The sequence below is a fragment of the Patagioenas fasciata genome, chromosome 5, assembly GCF_037038585.1.
Source record: "Patagioenas fasciata isolate bPatFas1 chromosome 5, bPatFas1.hap1, whole genome shotgun sequence".
NCBI classification, from domain to species: Eukaryota; Metazoa; Chordata; class Aves; order Columbiformes; family Columbidae; genus Patagioenas; species Patagioenas fasciata.
This window is the reverse complement of record NC_092524.1, coordinates 4,785,920-4,809,320: the sequence shown is the minus strand read 5'-3', so window position 1 is coordinate 4,809,320 and position 23,401 is coordinate 4,785,920. Positions and strand designations below refer to the sequence as shown.

Below are 23,401 nucleotides of genomic sequence, written 5' to 3'. Positions count from 1 at the left end.
TATTCTATTCTATTCTATTCTATTCCGTTCTGTTATTCTATTCTTCTATTCTATTCTATTCTATTCTATTCTATTCTATTCTATTCTATTCTATTCCGTTCTGTTATTCTGTTCTGTTATTCGCCTATTCTATTCTATTCTATTCTATTCTATTCTATTCTATTCTATTCTATTCTATTCTATTCTATTCTATTCTATTCTATTCTATTCTATTCTATTCCGTTCTGTTATTCTGTTCTCTTATTCTATTATTCTATTCTATTCTATTCTATTCTATTCTATTCTATTCTATTCTATTCTATTCTATTCTATTCTATTCTATTCTATTCTATTCTATTCTATTCTATTCCGTTCTGTTATTCTGTTCTCTTATTCTATTATTCTCTTCTCTTCTCTTCTCTTCTATTCTATTCTATTCTATTCTATTCCGTTCTGTTATTCTGTTCTCTTATTCTATTATTCTATTCTATTCTATTCTATTCTATTCTATTCTATTCTATTCTATTCTATTCTATTCTATTCTATTCTATTCTATTCTATTCTATTCCGTTCTGTTATTCTGTTCTCTTATTCTATTATTCTCTTCTCTTCTCTTCTCTTCTAGTCTATTCTATTCCGTTCTGTTATTCTGTTCTGTTATTCTATTATTCTATTCTATTCTATTCTATTCTATTCTATTCTATTCTATTCTATTCTATTCTATTCTATTCTATTCTATTCTATTCTATTCCGTTCTGTTATTCTATTCTTCTATTCTATTCTATTCTATTCTATTCTATTCTATTCTATTCTATTCTATTCTATTCTATTCTATTCTATTCTATTCCGTTCTGTTATTCTGTTCTGTTATTCGCCTATTCTATTCTATTCTATTCTATTCTATTCTATTCTATTCTATTCTATTCTATTCTATTCTATTCTATTCTATTCTATTCTATTCTATTCCGTTCTGTTATTCTGTTCTCTTATTCTATTATTCTATTCTATTCTATTCTATTCTATTCTATTCTATTCTATTCTATTCTATTCTATTCTATTCTATTCTATTCCGTTCTGTTATTCTGTTCTCTTATTCTATTATTCTCTTCTCTTCTCTTCTCTTCTATTCTATTCTATTCTATTCTATTCCGTTCTGTTATTCTGTTCTGTTATTCTATTATTCTATTCTATTCTATTCTATTCTATTCTATTCTATTCTATTCTATTCTATTCTATTCTATTCTATTCTATTCTATTCTATTCTATTCCGTTCTATTCCGTTCTGTTATTCTGTTCTGTTATTCGATTATTCTATTCTATTCTATTCTATTCTATTCTATTCTATTCTATTCTATTCTATTCTATTCTATTCTATTCTATTCTATTCCGTTCTGTTATTCTATTCTTCTATTCTATTCTATTCTATTCTATTCTATTCTATTCTATTCTATTCTATTCTATTCTATTCCGTTCTGTTATTCTGTTCTGTTATTCGATTATTCTATTCTATTCTATTCTATTCTATTCTATTCTATTCTATTCTATTCTATTCTATTCTATTCTATTCTATTCTATTCCGTTCTGTTTTTCTGTTCTGTTATTCGATTATTCTATTCTATTCTATTCTATTCTATTCTATACTATTCTATTCTATTCTATTCTATTCTATTCTATTCTATTCTATTCTATTCTATTCTATTCTATTCCGTTCTGTTATTCTGTTCTCTTATTCTATTATTCTCTTCTCTTCTCTTCTCTTCTCTTCTCTTCTCTTCTATTCTATTCTATTCTATTCTATTCTATTCTATTCTATTCTATTCTATTCTATTCTATTCTATTCTATTCCGTTCTGTTATTCTGTTCTCTTATTCTATTATTCTATTCTATTCTATTCTATTCTATTCTATTCTATTCTATTCTATTCTATTCTATTCTATTCTATTCTATTCTATTCTATTCCGTTCTGTTATTCTGTTCTGTTATTCGCTTATTCTATTCTATTCTATTCTATTCTATTCTATTCTATTCTATTCTATTCTATTCTATTCTATTCTATTCTATTCTATTCTATTCCGTTCTGTTATTCTGTTCTCTTATTCTATTATTCTATTCTATTCTATTCTATTCTATTCTATTCTATTCTATTCTATTCTATTCTATTCTATTCTATTCCGTTCTGTTATTCTGTTCTCTTATTCTATTATTCTATTCTATTCTATTCTATTCTATTCTATTCTATTCTATTCTATTCTATTCTATTCTATTCTATTCTATTCTATTCCGTTCTGTTATTCTGTTCTGTTATTTGATTATTCTATTCTATTCTATTCTATTCTATTCTATTCTATTCTATTCTATTCTATTCTATTCTATTCTATTCTATTCTATTCTATTCTATTCTATTCAGTTCTGTTATTCTGTTCTCTTATTCTATTATTCTATTCTATTCTATTCTATTCTATTCTATTCTATTCTATTCTATTCTATTCTATTCTATTCTATTCCGTTCTGTTATTCTGTTCTGTTATTTGATTATTCTATTCTATTCTATTCTATTCTATTCTATTCTATTCTATTCTATTCTATTCTATTCTATTCTATTCTATTCTATTCTATTCCGTTCTGTTATTCTGTTCTCTTATTCTATTATTCTATTCTATTCTATTCTATTCTATTCTATTCTATTCTATTCTATTCTATTCTATTCTATTCTATTCTATTCTATTCCGTTCTGTTATTCTGTTCTGTTATTTGATTATTCTATTCTATTCTATTCTATTCTATTCTATTCTATTCTATTCTATTCTATTCTATTCCGTTCTGTTATTCTGTTCTCTTATTCTATTATTCTATTCTATTCTATTCTATTCTATTCCGTTCTGTTATTCTGTTCTGTTATTTGATTATTCTATTCTATTCTATTCTATTCTATTCTATTCTATTCTATTCTATTCTATTCTATTCTATTCTATTCCGTTCTGTTATTCTGTTCTCTTATTCTATTATTCTATTCTATTCTATTCTATTCTATTCTATTCTATTCTATTCTATTCTATTCTATTCTATTCCGTTCTGTTATTCTGTTCTCTTATTCTCCTATTCTATTCTATTCTATTCTATTCTATTCTATTCTATTCTATTCTATTCTATTCTATTCTATTCTATTCTATTCCGTTCTGTTATTCTGTTCTCTTATTCTATTATTCTATTCTATTCTATTCTATTCTATTCTATTCTATTCTATTCTATTCTATTCTATTCTATTCTATTCTATTCCGTTCTGTTATTCTGTTCTGTTATTTGATTATTCTATTCTATTCTATTCTATTCTATTCTATTCTATTCTATTCTATTCTATTCTATTCTATTCTATTCCATTCTGTTTTTCTGTTCTGTTATTCGATTATTCTATTCTTTTCTATTCTATTCTATTCTATTCTATTCTATTCTATTCTATTCTATTCTATTCTATTCTATTCTATTCTATTCCGTTCTGTTATTCTGTTCTCTTATTCTATTATTCTCTTCTCTTCTCTTCTATTCTATTCTATTCCGTTCTGTTATTCTGTTCTGTTATTCTATTATTCTATTCTATTCTATTCTATTCTATTCTATTCTATTCTATTCTATTCTATTCTATTCTATTCTATTCTATTCTATTCTATTCCGTTCTGTTATTCTGTTCTGTTATTCGATTACTCTATTCTATTCTATTCTATTCTATTCTATTCTATTCTATTCTATTCTATTCTATTCTATTCTATTTCATTCTATTCTATTCTATTCTATTCTATTCTATTCTATTCTATTCTATTCTATTCTATTCTATTCCGTTCTGTTATTCTGTTCTGTTATTCTATTATTCTATTCTATTCTATTCTATTCTATTCTATTCTATTCTATTCTATTCTATTCTATTCTATTCTATTCTATTCTATTCTATTCCGTTCTGTTATTCTGTTCTCTTATTCTATTATTCTATTCTATTCTATTCTATTCTATTCTATTCTATTCTATTCTATTCTATTCTATTCTATTCTATTCTATTCCGTTCTGTTATTCTGTTCTGTTATTTGATTATTCTATTCTATTCTATTCTATTCTAATCTATTCTATTCTATTCTATTCTATTCTATTCTATTCTATTCTATTCTATTCTATTCTATTCTATTCTATTCTATTCCGTTCTGTTATTCTGTTGTCTTATTCTATTATTCTATTCTATTCTATTCTATTCTATTCTATTCTATTCTATTCTATTCTATTCTATTCTATTCTATTCCGTTCTGTTCTTCTGTTCTGGTGTTATTCTATTCTATTCTATTCTATTCTATTCTATTCTATTCTATTCTATTCTATTCTATTCTATTCTATTCTATTCTATTCTATTCTATTCTATTCTATTCTATTCTATTCTATTCTTTCGTTCTATTACTCTGTTCTGCTATTCTATTATTCTATTCTATTCTATTCTATTCTATTCTATTCTATTCTATTCTATTCTATTCTATTCTATTCCGTTCTGTTATTCTGTTCTCTTATTCTCTTATTCTATTCTATTCTATTCTATTCTATTCTATTCTATTCTATTCTATTCTATTCTATTCTATTCTATTCCGTTCTGTTATTCTGTTCTCTTATTCTATTATTCTATTCTATTCTATTCTATTCTATTCTATTCTATTCTATTCTATTCTATTCTATTCTATTCTATTCTATTCTATTCTATTCCGTTCTGTTATTCTGTTCTGTTATTTGATTATTCTATTCTATTCTATTCTATTCTATTCTATTCTATTCTATTCTATTCTATTCTATTCTATTCTATTCTATTCTATTCTATTCCGTTCTGTTATTCTGTTCTCTTATTCTATTATTCTATTCTATTCTATTCTATTCTATTCTATTCTATTCTATTCTATTCTATTCTATTCTATTCTATTCTATTCTATTCTATTCTATTCCGTTCTGTTATTCTGTTCTCTTATTCTCTTATTCTATTCTATTCTATTCTATTCTATTCTATTCTATTCTATTCTATTCCGTTCTGTTATTCTGTTCTCTTATTCTATTATTCTATTCTATTCTATTCTATTCTATTCTATTCTATTCTATTCTATTCTATTCTATTCTATTCTATTCTATTCTATTCCGTTCTGTTATTCTGTTCTGTTATTTGATTATTCTATTCTATTCTATTCTATTCTATTCTATTCTATTCTATTCTATTCTATTCTATTCTATTCTATTCTATTCTATTCTATTCTATTCCATTCTATTCCATTCTGTTTTTCTGTTCTGTTATTCGATTATTCTATTCTTTTCTATTCTATTCTATTCTATTCTATTCTATTCTATTCTATTCTATTCTATTCTATTCTATTCTATTCTATTCTATTCTATTCCGTTCTGTTATTCTGTTCTCTTATTCTATTATTCTCTTCTCTTCTCTTCTATTCTATTCTATTCCGTTCTGTTATTCTGTTCTGTTATTCTATTATTCTATTCTATTCTATTCTATTCTATTCTATTCTATTCTATTCTATTCTATTCTATTCTATTCTATTCTATTCTATTCTATTCTATTCCGTTCTGTTATTCTGTTCTGTTATTCGATTACTCTATTCTATTCTATTCTATTCTATTCTATTCTATTCTATTCTATTCTATTCTATTCTATTCTATTCTATTCTATTCTATTCTATTCTATTCTATTTCATTCTATTCTATTCTATTCTATTCTATTCTATTCTATTCTATTCTATTCTATTCTATTCTATTCCGTTCTGTTATTCTGTTCTGTTATTCTATTATTCTATTCTATTCTATTCTATTCTATTCTATTCTATTCTATTCTATTCTATTCTATTCTATTCTATTCTATTCTATTCTATTCTATTCTATTCCGTTCTGTTATTCTGTTCTCTTATTCTATTATTCTATTCTATTCTATTCTATTCTATTCTATTCTATTCTATTCTATTCTATTCTATTCTATTCTATTCTATTCCGTTCTGTTATTCTGTTCTGTTATTTGATTATTCTATTCTATTCTATTCTAATCTATTCTATTCTATTCTATTCTATTCTATTCTATTCTATTCTATTCTATTCTATTCTATTCTATTCTATTCTATTCTATTCTATTCCGTTCTGTTATTCTGTTCTCTTATTCTATTATTCTATTCTATTCTATTCTATTCTATTCTATTCTATTCTATTCTATTCTATTCTATTCTATTCTATTCTATTCCGTTCTGTTCTTCTGTTTTGGTCTCTATTCTATTCTATTCTATTCTATTCTATTCTATTCTATTCTATTCTATTCCGTTCTGTTCTTCTGTTCTGGTGTTATTCTATTCTATTCTATTCTATTCTATTCTATTCTATTCTATTCTATTCTATTCTATTCTATTCTATTCTATTCTTTCGTTCTATTACTCTGTTCTGCTATTCTATTATTCTATTCTATTCTATTCTATTCTATTCTATTCTATTCTATTCTATTCTATTCTATTCCGTTCTGTTATTCTGTTCTCTTATTCTCTTATTCTATTCTATTCTATTCTATTCTATTCTATTCTATTCTATTCTATTCTATTCCGTTCTGTTATTCTGTTCTCTTATTCTATTATTCTATTCTATTCTATTCTATTCTATTCTATTCTATTCTATTCTATTCTATTCTATTCTATTCCGTTCTGTTATTCTGTTCTGTTATTTGATTATTCTATTCTATTCTATTCTATTCTATTCTATTCTATTCTATTCTATTCTATTCTATTCTATTCTATTCCATTCTGTTTTTCTGTTCTGTTATTCGATTATTCTATTCTTTTCTATTCTATTCTATTCTATTCTATTCTATTCTATTCTATTCTATTCTATTCTATTCTATTCCGTTCTGTTATTCTGTTCTCTTATTCTATTATTCTCTTCTCTTCTCTTCTATTCTATTCTATTCCGTTCTGTTATTCTGTTCTGTTATTCTATTATTCTATTCTATTCTATTCTATTCTATTCTATTCTATTCTATTCTATTCTATTCCGTTCTGTTATTCTGTTCTGTTATTCGATTACTCTATTCTATTCTATTCTATTCTATTCTATTCTATTCTATTCTATTCTATTCTATTCTATTCTATTTCATTCTATTCTATTCTATTCTATTCTATTCTATTCTATTCTATTCTATTCTATTCTATTCTATTCTATTCTATTCTATTCTATTCCGTTCTGTTATTCTGTTCTGTTATTCTATTATTCTATTCTATTCTATTCTATTCTATTCTATTCTATTCTATTCTATTCTATTCTATTCTATTCCGTTCTGTTATTCTGTTCTCTTATTCTATTATTCTATTCTATTCTATTCTATTCTATTCTATTCTATTCTATTCTATTCTATTCTATTCTATTCTATTCTATTCCGTTCTGTTATTCTGTTCTGTTATTTGATTATTCTATTCTATTCTATTCTAATCTATTCTATTCTATTCTATTCTATTCTATTCTATTCTATTCTATTCTATTCTATTCTATTCTATTCTATTCTATTCCGTTCTGTTATTCTGTTCTCTTATTCTATTATTCTATTCTATTCTATTCTATTCTATTCTATTCTATTCTATTCTATTCTATTCTATTCTATTCTATTCTATTCTATTCCGTTCTGTTCTTCTGTTTTGGTCTCTATTCTATTCTATTCTATTCTATTCTATTCTATTCTATTCTATTCTATTCTATTCTATTCCGTTCTGTTCTTCTGTTCTGGTGTTATTCTATTCTATTCTATTCTATTCTATTCTATTCTATTCTATTCTATTCTATTCTATTCTATTCTATTCTATTCTATTCTATTCTATTCTTTCGTTCTATTACTCTGTTCTGCTATTCTATTATTCTATTCTATTCTATTCTATTCTATTCTATTCTATTCTATTCTATTCTTTTCTATTCTATGTTCTATTCTAGTCTTTGGTGTTCTGTTCTCGCTCTTCCATGGAGTTCCTTGGATGTCATTTGCTGCCACTGCACTACAGCAACTGGTTTTGTTAAACTTCCCTGTGCATGTTCTTTTCCTGTCATGAATTTGCTGAATGCACAGTAGTTTGTAATTTTTTTTTATTTCTCTCTTCATGCCATTATGCTTTGATCAGGCATAGGAACTCTTCCTTTTGCTGTGATTCCAGAGTAGCTGTTTCTGTGTCTGGGCTTCCTCTCCAGCGTGAGGTTAAGTGTATAAGTGGCAACTGTCCCTCCTCAAAAAGGAGAGAGCACCACCATTGTCCTTCTACCTATGTGTCACTATAGTCAGCTGATACTTGATATCCCTTTGTCAGCAGTAGAGATTTCAATAATGTGAATTGAAAAGTGAAATGTCCCCCCCATTACATTACATTACATGTGATTTTTTTGAGCAGAGATGTTTTTCTGTGTCTCCTTTACAAATTTCTGCGTATTTAAGCAAGTTCCACTGGGAGCTCACTGCCAATCCAGCGCTAGGGAAGTTATTTCTATTTTCACATACTAATCGGAAGCAAAGAGAGGTGAAAAATCTTCTCTTTAACTAAGAATTGTGCCTCTTTGTCTTACACATGCAACCAATAATGTATAAGTTTAAAAGAGGGGAAGAGTTGCTGGAGACAGCAACCTGTTGTTTCAGTCTTAATCCATTTATACTTCAGTGCTTTCTCTTTCCTGTATTTCTAGAGGAGTGTTGAATACTTGCAAAAATACACTGAAGTTTCAAAACAAAGACAGAAACCTTTTCCTAAATCACAGCTCAAAAAACATGAACATGTTGGCACATCCAGCTGTTTTCTAGTCCCAGATATTTAATCCTTCCTTCAAAATGGCTGGCAAAGGTCTAAGATTACTGTTCTTTAAATAATACATAGCATATTCTTAAAGAACTGTGAGGACTTGTATACATTTTGCATACTGCATTCATTTAGCCTATTAAATTGTGTTTAGCAGCGGTCAACAGCTGAACTACATAGCACTCCGCATATTTTTTATTTAAAGCATATAATGAATCCAATATTCTTCCTCTTGACACTTTAGATTCTGAGTTAAAAGGCAGCAGGATCAAGCCCCAGGAAAGTAGTTGTTTGTTTTGTACTGTGTGCTTAGAAAAGGGTGACATTCAGAGCTGGTCTGTGTGTACCATGAAAACTACCTGTTAACAACCCTTGTTGGAGCCTAAACAGATACAAAAGATAACATTCCTATATTTTGCATATATATGTGTGTGTTTGTGGTTGTGTGTGTAAATACAATTATCTTCAGGCTCTTTCTTTTATCTTGAATACGAAAATGACTGTGTTGCTCAACTGATAAGGTAAAAATGCTGCTCTAAAATTCCCATGCAGAGGTTTCGATAAGGCTATCTCGCAAGAATAAACATACCTTTATTTTGGCCACTGGCTTTAATAAACATCGGGAAAACACTGGCTTGTTTGCCTGTAGCACATTCTAAGTCTGCATAAAGCAAAGGAAGCTTAACTTATCGTAATTGCGGTTTCTTGACTTAAAAAGAATATCTGTGAAATGTAACACAAGGGCTTGTTGTGAGGACTTTGAGAAGGAAAGGAAACCCTACCGACTAGTATGATGTGTTGTAAATGCTTTTTTGTCATTTGAAGAGCTTTTCTGGAGGTATTTCAAACATAGATTGCCCTGCAAACCCACAAGTTGTGTTTTTTTAAAGAAATGAAAGCACTAGAAACAAGAGAAGCTTTCAGACATTTATTTGTTGTGGTGCTGTTACACACACAGCTCTGTGCATTACAATAGGGGAAGAATGTTAACATGAATGAGAACAGAAATGCAATAAAAATGGAAATTAAATAAAAATAAGATTAGATCTCTTTAATAATTGCAAGGCCTGGGTCCCTTCAATCCCGGGAGCCAAAGTAAGGATAGGAAAAGGCAAGTCCTTCAATTATTCATGGATACACATCAGCAGCGAGCAATTATTGCCTTTGGTTATGAGGATTCAGTTGGCATTGAGCACTCAAACCAGATATCTTTTTCAGAAAGAATTTATACAACTTCAACAAGACATTAGCGTCCATCCCAAATTATCCTCTTAGCAGATCCAAGCTGTCATCCAGGAGAACATTTGTATTATACCTGTGATCAAAATAAAATGCAGTGAGTTAGTTGTAGTTGTGTTGATGTGGAATAGTGGTGCCTGTACACATACACCTCCTCTTTGTGGTGGTTTAATCATCATTTCATTGCAACAAGGCATCATTTGAGGAGAAAACTCCATTTGTCCTTCCCTACTGTGGAGGACCAATTCAATCTTCTTCTCTCCTATGAACTGCATAATTTTAAGGAGGCCAATGCTTCAAACTGCTCAGAAAAACATGTAAATATCTTTAAATTGCCACAAAGAGTATTCCATAAATACATGAAAGGAGAGAAAAACAAAAAACCTCTCTGCTTATTGAGAGCGATAACAAAAGAAATGAGGTTCAGTTAGTCATTTAAATTCTCCAGTATGTTTTTCTTTCCAGTGTCTTCACAGGAGATTTGCATTTCTTCCTATCTCAGAGTAGCTTATCTGTCTCTCTAAGCTTTTGTTTTCACCCTCTGTTTTCTTTATGTCCAATTTTAGTGTGCTTTGACACTCCTTTTCAAATAAATATGTAAAACATTGGATTAATGAATTAGATGAAGTGTTCAGCTCACTATCTGCTCCTGTCTGTTGTGAGCTTAAAACTTTATTGGGAATGCAGGATTAAATAGATATCTCAATAAGTTTATACAGAATCCTTTGTTCTTCAGAAGCTGCTCTATAAAGTCCAGCAGGACAAATCTGCCAGGTGGTTCAATAAACCTGCTTCCAAAGGGAGCTCCCATTTAAAAGTCTGTGGTGATGACCTTACATTCCCAAACTTATTATGTACCTTAAATTCCCAGACTTTGTAGAGAAACATGCAAATGTGTTGTGTGCATTTTACTGCCTCTAGAGACAAACTACACTCAATCTGCTTTTCTTCACTTTGCCATTTCCAAGTCAGGCCACTTGCAGAGGACAGAAAAGTACATTTTAATATATTCTTACCTGGGGCATGAGGACCCAAATATAATGGCCACTCCTCTCTTCTTTCTCCTCTTCCCTTCTTTCTCTTTTCTCTTTCTTCTCCTCCTCTTCTTCTCCTTCAATGCTACTGAAATAGCAAAGGCAGGATGTTAAGCTTATAGGTTAAGTTATTGCTTTGTAGAGCAGAATACACCTCAGTCAAAAGGACTGCCTGTTTTCAGGCATGTAAGGTTTATCTCTCTCATCCAAAATCATAAGGTTATAGACAAGCGCTGAAGATTGTGCTTATGAAACTGTTGGGAAATCAATCTTAGCTCGATAGATCTATCATTTGGTATAAGTGATTTTTCTTCTAGTCTTGCTTAGCACCACAAGGAGCACAATATCAGCCAGCCAAAGCAGGTATCTCAGCACCTTCAGAGCATCTGATGGTTTGCGTCATGCTGAGTGAAATGGAAAATTGCTACTGCTAAACTAGAGGCCTATAATTCTGTCTAGAGGTTTAAGACTGACTAATGAAAAGGGTGACAGGACACAAATATCTTGTACTGTCAGTTAAATGACACCCAAAATAGGCCAGGCATGTTATTGCTGGTTCTTCTGTAATCCTTGTGGACTTTTTCATGGCAGTTTAATTAATACCTCTGGTAAACACAAGGCCTGGCAAAGGTCATTTGAAATATTTACTTTTTTTAATAACTATATTGCAAGGGATGCATGTTCAATATATTCTGTCTGAATTATTTCAGAAAAATGTCATTTGGGCTTTGGGGATAGACTGCTGCCTCATTAATGTTAGTGAGAAGGAAAGGATTGGTTTTCCTGGGGACCTAAAGCAGAGCAACGCATTTTTTCCTCTCCAGTCCAAAAGAGCAGATATTTAAACCATATGAAATTTGAACCTACAGTATTAACATGTGTACTGCCAGGACTTGGTTAGTAAACTCTATCAAAAAAAGACACCAGTGCAATAAACATTATCGATCAAAGGGTATAATCAGAGTCCCTGAGAAAAAGGTGGAGTTAACAGGTCTGGAGCCCCACTTCTCAGAGAATGCAAATCTGCTGGATTAACAGTCAAATCAGTGTTGTACCTGCCCCAGGAAATCCATACACCTAGACAGCCCAGTAATCAAACAGCTTATAGCCCATATTCCTCATAGCCCTTATTCCCTCTGCCTCAAGCCATTATTGGTTACCTTGGAGAGAATCAGCACAGATTTCCCGAGTATTAATACATCCTCTCTGCAGCTTGTTTCTACCCCTGTGCTCTGGTACAACAAAGGTAAAAGCACTTTCTTTTTGCTTTTTCTTCTGTCTTTTAGAGCATATCCTTTCAAACAATAACTGAGCATCCAAGAAAGCAACACTTTGCATTTGAAATATAAATCTGCAGGGCAGGGGAAATAAAAGATGGCAACAAATTAAATCCTCCTCTTCTCTAGAAAAGAATACTGCTTTTGTCTTAGTGAACATCCTTTATCATTCAGATATGCTGCTGCAGCACTCAGCCATGCCAAACATCTATTCAAAGGGAATTCCTTTTGATTTTTCCCTTTATTCCATACCTCATACAATGTTCCAAGACAGCAATCATCTAAATGATTATTCAGCTGGATAGTCCCACCATTATCTTAATTGTTCACCCAACCTTGCTGCAGTCCTTGCAGTCCTTATTTCAAAACTCCATTTCACCTACTGGGTGGAATTAAAAAGCTTTAACCTTGGGGTAGAAACAGGGAAGAAAAAATATTATATTAAATATTTAAAAGGTTATTTAAAAGAGAGAAGAGAGAGGAGCAAATGATGTGGTTATTAGTAACTATCTTCAATCAATTTTAACACTGAATGAACAGATACTATAAGATACTGATACATACGCATATTATCATGGTAAAGGTTTGGAATCTTCTATCTGAGATCTTCCCTAAGTTTGTAGGAAAGGATATTTCTATTTTATATATATATATATACATATATATATGCGTGTGTGTGTGTGTGTGTTTTATGTATCTATTTCGGTGTTGCTGATTGTTTTAAATGTGTCTTTCATGAAAGGATCATCTATTAAAAGGAGTATAGTGCTCCTGACAACTTTTTAATTGTGAGTTAACAGCACATATCAATAAAAAATAAAGTCCCCCTGCAAGTGCATCTTCACCATTTCATAGAAAATAGATTCTTCCTTCACCCCAAATTTTAAGCAAAGACTGGCCAATCTGCAGACAATTGGATCCAGTGGGATTAGCTGATTAAAAAAGCTTTACTGCTGTAACTATATCTTGTGAGGGGGTTAGGTCTGCTGTTTCTCATCACTCATCATGTGCCAACACTATTATATTCCTCTAAATGTTTCCCTTTATGTTCTTCCAGTTTATAGATTGCCTTAGTGAAGAAACACAAGGGAGGTGACAGCAGGGTGGAAGGTTTTTTCCTTCTCAGATTTACTTAGCAACAGCTTCAGCAAACAGCAGTCGCTGCGAGTTTACCTACTTGATTCTGCTGAAGTCGGAGGCTCCGATACCTTCTCCTGCATGCACATACACGCCGCTCCTAGTAGGACTGCAAAAATGACAATGTAGTTATTCTGCCTTTCCCGAGGGAGTGTAAGGACAGGGCTACAGGTCCAGGCCACTTCATTCTTACTGGTGAGGGGAACCCAGAAACGGGTGTCTGGAGCATCTTCCCACCAGTCCCTTAGAAAGCAAAGAACAGGGAATCTCTGAAGCTGTTTTCTCTCCTGGCAGATGGTGATTTACTCCCAAATAACAAATACTTATAGAGAGAAGACCACCTTTGCATCCCTCTCACATCACGGGCTGGATGAGACTGAGCCAGGTGCGAGGGCTGTGCCCAACCACTGTCCTGTCAGGTGGACTCGGCCAAGCCCCCAGTTATAACGCTCACACAAGTTTGGTACTGAAACCAGCGTGAACCCATTGCAAAATAGAACAGAACGATATTTTGCTTACATGATTCTGTTTCTCTCACCCAGTTTCTTTCAAGGATTGAGCTGGCTGGAAGATGGAGACATGATAAGCAAAATAGCAGGGATGACAGAGTGAATGAAACCTGCAGATCACAGAATCATAGACGGGTTTGGGTTGAAGGGCCCTTCCCAGCTCCCCCAGTGCCACCCCTGCCATGAGCAGGGACATCTTCACCAGCTCAGGTTGCCCCGTCCAGCCTGGCCTGGGATGTCTCCAGGGACAGTTCATCCACCACCTCTCTGGGCAAACAAACAAAAGATTAATTTAGTGACGTACCCCTTTCTTCTGAGTGTTAGGCAGCTCACTTGAGACAGCAGTAGATTTTGGTTCTTCACCCCCGTTCCCAACTCCTACCTTACTTTCTGAACAACTCCATAGAAAACAATGACTTAAAAGTGGGCGACATCTGTGCATAACATTTTGTCATTTTTCACTAATTTTCTGTCTCTACTTTTCTAATCACTGCCAATGCTCTCTTCAGGTCTCAATTGCTCTATTTTTTATCTACGCATACACAAGCTATTTCTATTTCATTTTCCCATTATTTCTTAGCTAAAATGTTCCAATTATTTTGTCTTTAGTTGAAAGACTTCGCTGCTTCAAATTCACCCTGGGCAACTTCATTATTTTCCTTTCCAGCTATCTATCCTGTGTCAATTATGGGACCATTTTTTTGCTGTGTTACCAAAGCAATGATACTCCAGTTTTCTAATGCAGTGATAACGGTGTTTGACTCACATTTATTTTTTTTTAATTGCTCGTGGATTTCAATCTAATTTGTGAAATTCATTTGTATTTTAAATGTAATGAAGTGGAAATGTGGTGAAGTTTTAAATGACTGGAGGACATGGATGCAGGCATCATTGCCACCGCGTTAACTTTGACCTTTGCATGTTGACCAAGCTGTCTACTGTAAAAGAGGCTCAATAAGTGGCTGATTTCTATTGATAAATGTACCTAGTTAGAGGCATCTCTAAGGCCACTTGGCAGCATTGACTCAAAGAGTTGACCTGGATATAAGAATATTCTACCTCATTACAGTGAGAATAACCTAAGAATAAACACCTATTTTATAGGTGCTTATTTGCCATAGTATTTTGTAATCCTTTAAGTTTACAATGCATAACTTAACTTATTATTAGGAACATAGAAAAATAACAGCTTCAAATGTTTTGGAGGTACTTAGATCTGCAGCAGAAAGCAATATTTGCATGTAATAATTGCCCCTAAAGTTCAGTCTTAATTTCCTTGGAATGTCAATAAATCTTTTAATCTAGAGCCAAAAAGGTAGTTTTTCAGATTCCCCTGTGGTTTTCCCTGTAAGGTGCTTTGCAGCGGTGGATGAACGATGCTGATTCATGTCCCTTGGTCTGAATGATGTAATAAAATTCTCATTCTTTCTGTAGGAGCTGCTCACCGTGGTTACCAAGGTAGAGCAAGGTGGTGTCTTTGGGGACAGAATATGGGAAGGAGACCCAGCCTGTGGTTCCTCGAGTTCTGGAGCCTTCCCCTGATGGAGGACGCAGCTCCTGGGGACAGATGTGACTCCCACCTGCCTGTATGTAGACACAATTTCTAAACCACTGGGGTGCTCAGAGAGCTGGAACTCTATATGGACTAAATATTTCAATTATTATTTAATTTAGAAATTCAAATATTTCCTAAAAATTCTGCTAAAACCCTAATGCAAGCGCTGTACATTTAATATAAATTACACTTGTTTCGAAGGATATATCACCTTTACTTCAAATACTATACTATAAATATTCTAAGATAGAATGAAGTTGTTGCAAGTGCCTGGCCTGTTTTCACTTTGCTGGAGAGATCCTTTTTGAACAGTGTTCAGAAGGGGGCTGTATCCCAAGGCAAAAGGAAAAGCAAATTAAGGGAAAAGAACTGCATTTCGGTCCTTGTGACCCTGTTGTGCTGACAAATGCCCGAAGCAGCAGCATGGCCTTCCGTTCTCCTTGGTGGCTCCAGCAGATCTGACAATGCCCATTGCCCTCTGTCAGAAATTCCATAGCCTGCTTTGAAAGCACTTTGTCTACCGCCAATAAAGCCACAAAGGGGGCCTTTATTTCCAGCTGTTAGAGGTTTGCATTTCTACCGAAAACACAAATAAGCTGCGTGTCCTTTGGTGGTGCACGCTGCTTGGAATTTGTACCATGCACACTGCTGCTATCCACTACGTCTATTTTCAGATAATTGGAAAACGTCACCCAATCTGTTAATTAAATTCCAGTGGGGTATGAATTAGAACACAGCCTTACCTGCCTCACACAGTTTTGTTTTCTTCACAGCAGCTCTTTGTAAAATAGTACATGCCAGGAGTCTCTATTACTACCCTCCTTTTTCTCTTTTCTTTCCCCCCTCCTTACCTTGCTGTTCGTCATTCAATGCATCTTGCAGGGTCTTTCATAGCTTAATAAAATAAATGCTTCGCTAGCGTGTTTCATAGTAACATACAGACATAGGATTTGTGCTTACTACAAGCCACCACTATTAATTTACATCAGGGAACAATTTTGCTTCACAAATATGTGATAAGAGAAAGTCATTGCTCAAAGTCACTGTGGCCTGAGTAGTCATATTAAGAATTCTCTAATAGTAGGCGCTCTGGAAAATAAGGAATTTCAGTATTATTATCTATTTGATGCAAGTGACTAGTGAAAGAATGGCATATCTTGATTAAGTGTAGAAATCAGTGATGGAGTCTGACATCCTTGATGAATGATGTTCAGTCACAGGATGTGCAGTTTCACATGTGAGAGGGACACAAAGCGCAGCTTTCAGCTCATGGCTGCAACCAGCCCACCAGCCCTGAAGGTGGTTCTTCATTCTCTTCTGAGGTCTTTGTGGAGATATATATATATAGAGAGAGATACATCTATCTATCTATCTAGATATATATAATACAGATATACACATATATCTCAGGGCTCGGAGTCTTCTGAACATATCAAAGCCTTCCCTTCTAACAGTCTTCCTGTTGCTGATTCACTACTTCTGTCTTTTTTCCTGCAAACCAGTTCCAGGAAGGTTTAGCTCAGCATCTACCAAAGTTGCTCTCTTATTATTTTAAATGACCAACAGGAGATAATCAGCTCATGCTAAAATAACCTCTCACAGAGAAACGTGGAATAATTTAGGAGCTGAAGATCCTGTCGTTACGCATATCTGGGGGAGTCTGTATTTGAATAATGCCAATTAAAAGTGCTCTTAGAAGTAGATGAAATAGGAATAATTTCTGAGGCCTGTGTTGCTTTCTAATTATAGCTCGCTCAGAACTCGTAGTCCCACGGCACCCAGCACTACCAGGGGTTAGAAATGGCATACACTTCCTAGATGACTTTCGCTGAATATTTATTTCTCTCGTGTTGAATTTCCAGTGGTTCCATAAGCCTGCGTTTGACTGCTCCGTCAATGGGCTGCCAGCATTTCCTCTAGGAATCAGTTCTGTACACTCATACATTTTTTTTTTTTTTGTCAGAAAGGTTTTCTGCTATGAAACCAATGCTGGTTTTTTTGATACCATTCTGTTGTTTCTAATCTTCTCTCTTTGATGTCTGCATTTTTAGCTGTTGATATCTCATTTAGACTTTACTTTGTCACATTCATTCTGTTTAGCCCTTTATCATTTAATAACGCCAGGCTCCCAACAGGTTTTGTTGCTCTTTGACTAAACTAAACTAAAGTTTCAGTAGCAGTTTTATTGATGCAGAAGTGCCAAAGAACCAGCTATTTCTTTTGAGTTGGAGATGCCATGGTGAGACTGAACTTTCAACATATTAAAATACTCTTGATAGATCTGAAAGACATCCTGCATCTGTAAGAAAATTCTTTTGAAGTCAGATGAAGTTAGGGGCAAAGATGGGTGTTGTCCATGTTATTAGAGTCATCACCAATTCTCATCCTTCGGGATGTTTTACCACAAGCAGAGCCTTGGGCAGCCCTTGGGGTGTTCAGAGACCACCTCAACGCCACAGCAAGGAAGGGAACCGGCTCTATGAGCTCTCCTTCACTTCTTTCTGATGTAGTGGCTGGTAGTTGCTCAATATTGCTTCGAATAGTCCCACTTCAGTCAATGAATACCTTTAAATGAGAGTGTTGTACTCTGCTTCTTCGGTGAATGCGCTTCTTTTCACACGGCAAAGTACCTACAGCTTCCCTACAAGCAACCCACTGAATTTGCTTTTATCTTCTACCACTGCTCCTTTCCAGGCTTCTTCCTTCAGCCTTGCAAGTTCCTTAGGGCCTTACCTGAGGAACTAATTTTAAGCCCCAGCTCCTGCAAGCTGAGATACCAACACGGACTAAGCCCAGAGTCCCGCAGGAGCAGCCAGGATTCCCTAAACATGAAATTTCAATAAGATGAGAACTCTCTATCCAGAGCATATGTCACATCATCTACTTGGCTCAATCTGTTGAATAAGCACAAATCAGCAGGGAACATATTATAGTACATTTAGGAGGATCCACTGTCTTCTCATCTCATTTCCAGGTGATGGGGGTGTCTGTCTGTACAGGCAGGGATGGAGCAGCCCTGCTAAGCTCCAGAAGACAAAGGGCTGTTTTGCTCTGTGGTGTTAGCGAGTCAATAGGACAATTCCAAGTGACATTTGTTCTTCAATACTTGTTATTCCAGAAACAACTTAAGCTGCTGGAAAGGCTTCTGAAACTGCAGGATCTCAGGCATCTTCCCCCAGCACAAACTACATGCACACACAGAGTTCATCTGGCTTGGAGCATCGGTGTGAAGGTGGCATAACCGCATGGATTTTGCGGCGATATCCCATGGTGACAGGCAGGTTGCTGGGAGCTGGATGCGACTCCTGATCTCCTGTTGATCAGGTAAGTGTTCGGTTCCAGTTCTATTGCTTTTTCTTTCCACAAGCACATGGTTGTCTTGGATGTTTTACTATCAAGTTCTAGCAAAAAAAAAAACCAACAACCCAAACCATATGAATAAGATGCCAAGAAAAGCAGAACATTCATAATTTAAGGATAAATAATAATGTTGCTGGAGGGTAAAAGCACTATGGAAGTTATTAACTACAGTGGTAATTTCTATTTAAAATGGTAATGAAAAGCAGTCTGCTCTGTAACCAGACTACTAAATGAAGGCCCAGAGTAAATCTTCAATCAAAGCAACACCACTGGTATTAGCTAGCTTGCCCAGAGTTTACCCAAGAACCTGGTATTTTGCTTTCCTGCATAGTGCATTCTGAAGAAGCGTGTGGCAGACTCAGAGTTGATGGGCACCACCTGCTGGTCTGCTCTGACCACTGGTTTTGTTGGAGTCACACTGTGCCCCTCTTTTCTGCTGAGATACAGCTCAGGTCACGCACCCTCTCTTGACTGTGCTTAGGGCTTTCTGAGGGAAAAAGGGGCCACAGGTACATCCTTGGGTCTCTCTGCTTTAAGTCACTCAGCAAGTTCCTCCAGTTCTCTTACATCACACAACTCTTTGTGCCCTTCATTCAGTTTTCTTTTTCGCCAGTTCATGTTATCATCCTCCTTTCGCCTTCTGTTCCCATCCATTATTGGGTTGACTACTTAAAATGCACAGATATTGGTACAGTGCCCAGGGAAAATGGAACAAAACCAACCCTGCTCAGACATGAACAGGGAACCAGTGGCCTGTAGAGAAGCCTGAGAGGAAATGATTTACATAAAACAGGCAGATTAATGAAAATAAGAAACTGATCTCACTGGGAGAAGGACAGTGAGGACCCCTTAACAGTTGCGGAGATCTCAGCTGATGCTAAATTAAAAGACATAATTAGTATTTCTCCTCACACATCCATGTCATCTTCAGAAACGCAAGACACTAAACCCTTGATTAATTTATAAAAACGAGAGTCTCTGCTGAGTGTTACACAATGATATAGTGCAGACTTAGTGCTGGGGAGAGCATCAAACACATTTATTTTATTCTGTTGTTATTTATTTCAAAAATCGCTCTCCTTCCAGCTTCTTCCCTTCCATTCACCCACCGTTTTAATGCTCTGTGTGTATTTTCAACTTCATTGGGAGGTGAAAAACAAATGCCTGATATTTTCTTAAAATACTGAGAGTGAGGTCAAAAAACCAGAGAAGAACTAGTACTATTAATTTTAGGAAGGATGATTTTTGCCCAGCCTCTAACTCCTTAACCATGCTTTGTTTGACAAACAGCTCTCTAGACTTCATCACCCACCATGCAAATACTCATACAGGTGTCATAGATGTTCTTATTCTGAACAGGGGAAGTCACGGCAGGTATTTGAAATCTACGTAATAATACAGGCCCTGAAGGATACAACTTAAAATGCACTTGCCTGAGTGTAGGAAAAGAAAACCAAAGCCTGCTGTGTTGAGGTCTCCTTGTCTTTAGCCAGAATTTAGCAGATAGGTTGGAGATGACTCGATTCCAGTGAAACTGTCAGTGTATGGATGCAGAGCAAACACAAGTTGGCTTTTACTGCCTCAAGGCACTAACGGCTGCAGCAAGGAGAAGAAGGTCTGTCTGGAAGGATCAAATTGTTCGATCAGTTCAGAAACATTTTTCAGGCACCTAAAACTCAGAAGCCAGGGAGTAAAAATTATTATCTTTTTTTTTTTTTTTTAATCAACCAAAATGTGCTTAGCCTGGCTTTGGTTTTTAAAGAAATGAGTAAGTTGTCAATATTGAGTCAGCTCAGTACTGCAACCAAGACAGTGGGTATGATTCTTCCCCCTTCAATTAGCCACAGCATGTTCATTAGTGTCAGCTGAGACAGCTGAGCCTACAAACTCTAAATCCCACGTGGAACCGCTGCTTAAGTTAGTTTAGTGCTGAACTAGTTAATTGTAGGTGGTAAATAACCCACGAAGTAATGCGATGATTTAGATCACATTTACCACCACAGCAATCCTAACACCCATGGTCGTGTTGGTCAGATCAGAGTAGATGGTGATTCTGGGTTTGGTATCTTTGGTGTCCACAGTCACTGGGATAACTTGACTATTTAGATGACAATGTTCTGCTTGCCCACCCACATCCCTTCAGCTGAAACCCTGTAGCACAAAGGCAAAGTCTGACATCCCAATTAGAACCCAGAAGCTCACATAAAAGGGATCTTAGTGCTCATCCAACAAATAAATCCCACCTTCTGCTGGGCCCCTACTTCCTTCACAGCTTTCTCCTTTCCACACTGTTCTCCAGCTTCAATCCTTGAAATCCAATCTTCTCCACCTGCCCCTTCCACTTTGGGCCAGCACATTTCCCGCAGTGGGAACACGACCATGTACTGAGATCCATCTGGAGCATACCAGCTCTGCACCGCCCTAGATGGGAAGAAAACAGCCCCCCAAGGGAGGGAGCCATCGCTGGTGCTGTGCTAATGAAGCGCTGTGGCTGATTTCATTGTAATGCTTAAATAAAAGCAGAAAAGGTACATAACCATGAGCCTGAGGGAACAGAGCTGCTTCATAGAAATAAAGGGAGGAGATGAATAGGTGAGACAGTCTCTCATTACCAGACATGACTTCACCTATCGGCCTTCCTCTTGCCTCACAGCAATGACACTGGCCTTCTTCCACAGCAATTCATGCATTTCAAAGGGCCAGCCGCACAAAAGGAATCTAAAAATAGGTTAAAGCCTGAAACCAAAGAGCAGCTGTTTCATTAGCAACAAGAGAAGCAGAAGAGGAAAGAATTGTAGGAGAGAGCTCCCTAAGTGTGCCAAATGACTTGTATTTTATGCTGTCTAACAGAAATTCTAGTATCTAGACATATTTGAGATGTGCATTGACATAGGTAGGACCTGCCATGTGCGTACTACATTTTTTACACCAAGGAAGATCGTTGGGAATCAGGGTCTTGGCACATGGACACCCTGTATGATCAGACATCCCACAGGATCATCTTGCACTGGTAGAAGCAGCTCCAAATGATAGCAGGAGGTCACCAGTTGGGGACAGATCCCAGTAGAAGAGAAACAGAGCCTGCCGGGAGCTGTATCAGTGCTGCGCTCTGACACAACAGGTGGACTGACACTTGCAGCTCAGGTTTATAAAGTACCAGTTGCACGAGGTAGATTCTCTGCATCCCACCCATCCTTGGACATCTGCACTTCTCCTGTAGAGAAGAAATCCTTTCCATGCAGATCAGTGTTCACCATTTATCCAAAGACTCTGCAATTCATCAAAATGCTGATCACAACCTTGAAAGCACCTGTACAGGCCACGTTCTTCAGCTATCTTGGAATGATGATCTGAAAGCAGAATATAAATGGTGAGCAGAACAAAGTGAGATTCAGCATGCTCAGTCCAGCCAGGATTCTCGGTGTTAGCTGGGAAGAAAGTACATGGAATCCCATCCTACGTGTGAGTACACAGATATTCCGATTCAGAGCAGGTATCGGAATCAGTAAGACTGAGTTAACTCTATGGTATGAGAAAGGATGAAACAAGTTTAAGCTAAATCTTTCAGATCACAGAGCAAGGACAGAAGCTGGAGAACACATGGAGACTGCACTGCTCTTAGACTAGGACCAACAATACTCTTGACAGTACAAAATGACCAGAGCCATCTCAAGCATTTGGCTGCCAAAGTCACACTTGAAGAGATGCTGCTATCTGGGAAAAGCAAAGCACAAGACAGCTTTCTGCACTGCTTCTCTCTCACTGTTTGCCTCGGCTTTAGCCTTGGAAGATACCTGGTGCTTTCAAGACTTTGGCACACAGAGGTAGAACTGATCCAAGTAAATCAATTAAGAGGTCCACAACTGAGCTACTTGGATTAGACTCTCTTTAAAGCTAACGGACATTGTACAATTCATCATGCACTAAAATAGACAGCTAGAATAGCACAGAACGCCTAAAAGTAGCTAATCACCTCCATTAACTAATCAGGGAAGCCCAGAGTGCCCAGTTCAGCTGCAGATGCATATACATTGCCGGGTTTCTGAGGTGGTGAGAAGTGAATCCCACCCCAGGTTCCTGTCAGTCACTCAGCAGCAGGAACAACCCCTTCTTTTCCAACACTGCCTGCAGATCAGCTGGGGAAAACACTTGTTTTATGCTTTGCTGCCTTTCTCTGGCTGCCTCCCCCCACAGATACTTGAGTGCAAAGCCCAAGAATGTGCCAGTCAAGGCTGAGAGCACACACAGCTCCTTCCTTTTTTAAGGTATGAGATATACACCACTCCCGCAGATCAGAGGTACTGAAAACCAAGGCTTTCAGCCCTGGCTCTGCATCCACACCACCACAGAAGAGCAAAGCGCCACATGTCAGATGAATGGAATAAATCCCTGGCCGGCCAATAACGCACGGTGCTGCCTGTTGTGCCTGCCAGCCCCCTCCTGCTGCTCACGAAGGATCAGCCCTGCAGTCGGCTCCTGGGGCTGAGGC

The 23,401-nt window shown here is 35.3% G+C and overlaps 2 long non-coding RNA genes across 9 annotated transcripts in view; one reads left to right on the top strand and one right to left on the bottom strand.

Moving 5' to 3' along the window:
- LOC139828063 (uncharacterized) overlaps positions 1-23,401 on the top strand; it is a 120,523-nt gene that overhangs the window by 86,519 nt on the left and 10,603 nt on the right. The window contains exons 3-4 of the long non-coding RNA XR_011739242.1: positions 15,432-15,583; positions 18,671-18,876. This is a non-coding gene — a long non-coding RNA (uncharacterized lncRNA). The remainder of the gene's footprint in view (positions 1-15,431; positions 15,584-18,670; positions 18,877-23,401) is intronic.
- The window catches only part of LOC139828062 (uncharacterized), a 30,430-nt gene continuing 16,743 nt past the window's right edge, over positions 9,715-23,401 (bottom strand). For 2 of the 8 annotated variants that reach the window (XR_011739234.1, XR_011739238.1), the window contains 3 exons: positions 20,346-20,533; positions 11,057-18,953; positions 9,715-10,116 (listed from right to left, as the gene is read on the bottom strand). This is a non-coding gene — a long non-coding RNA (uncharacterized lncRNA). The remainder of the gene's footprint in view (positions 10,117-11,056; positions 18,954-20,345; positions 20,534-23,401) is intronic. The other 6 variants (XR_011739240.1, XR_011739235.1, XR_011739236.1 and 3 more) reach the window with 6 other exon arrangements.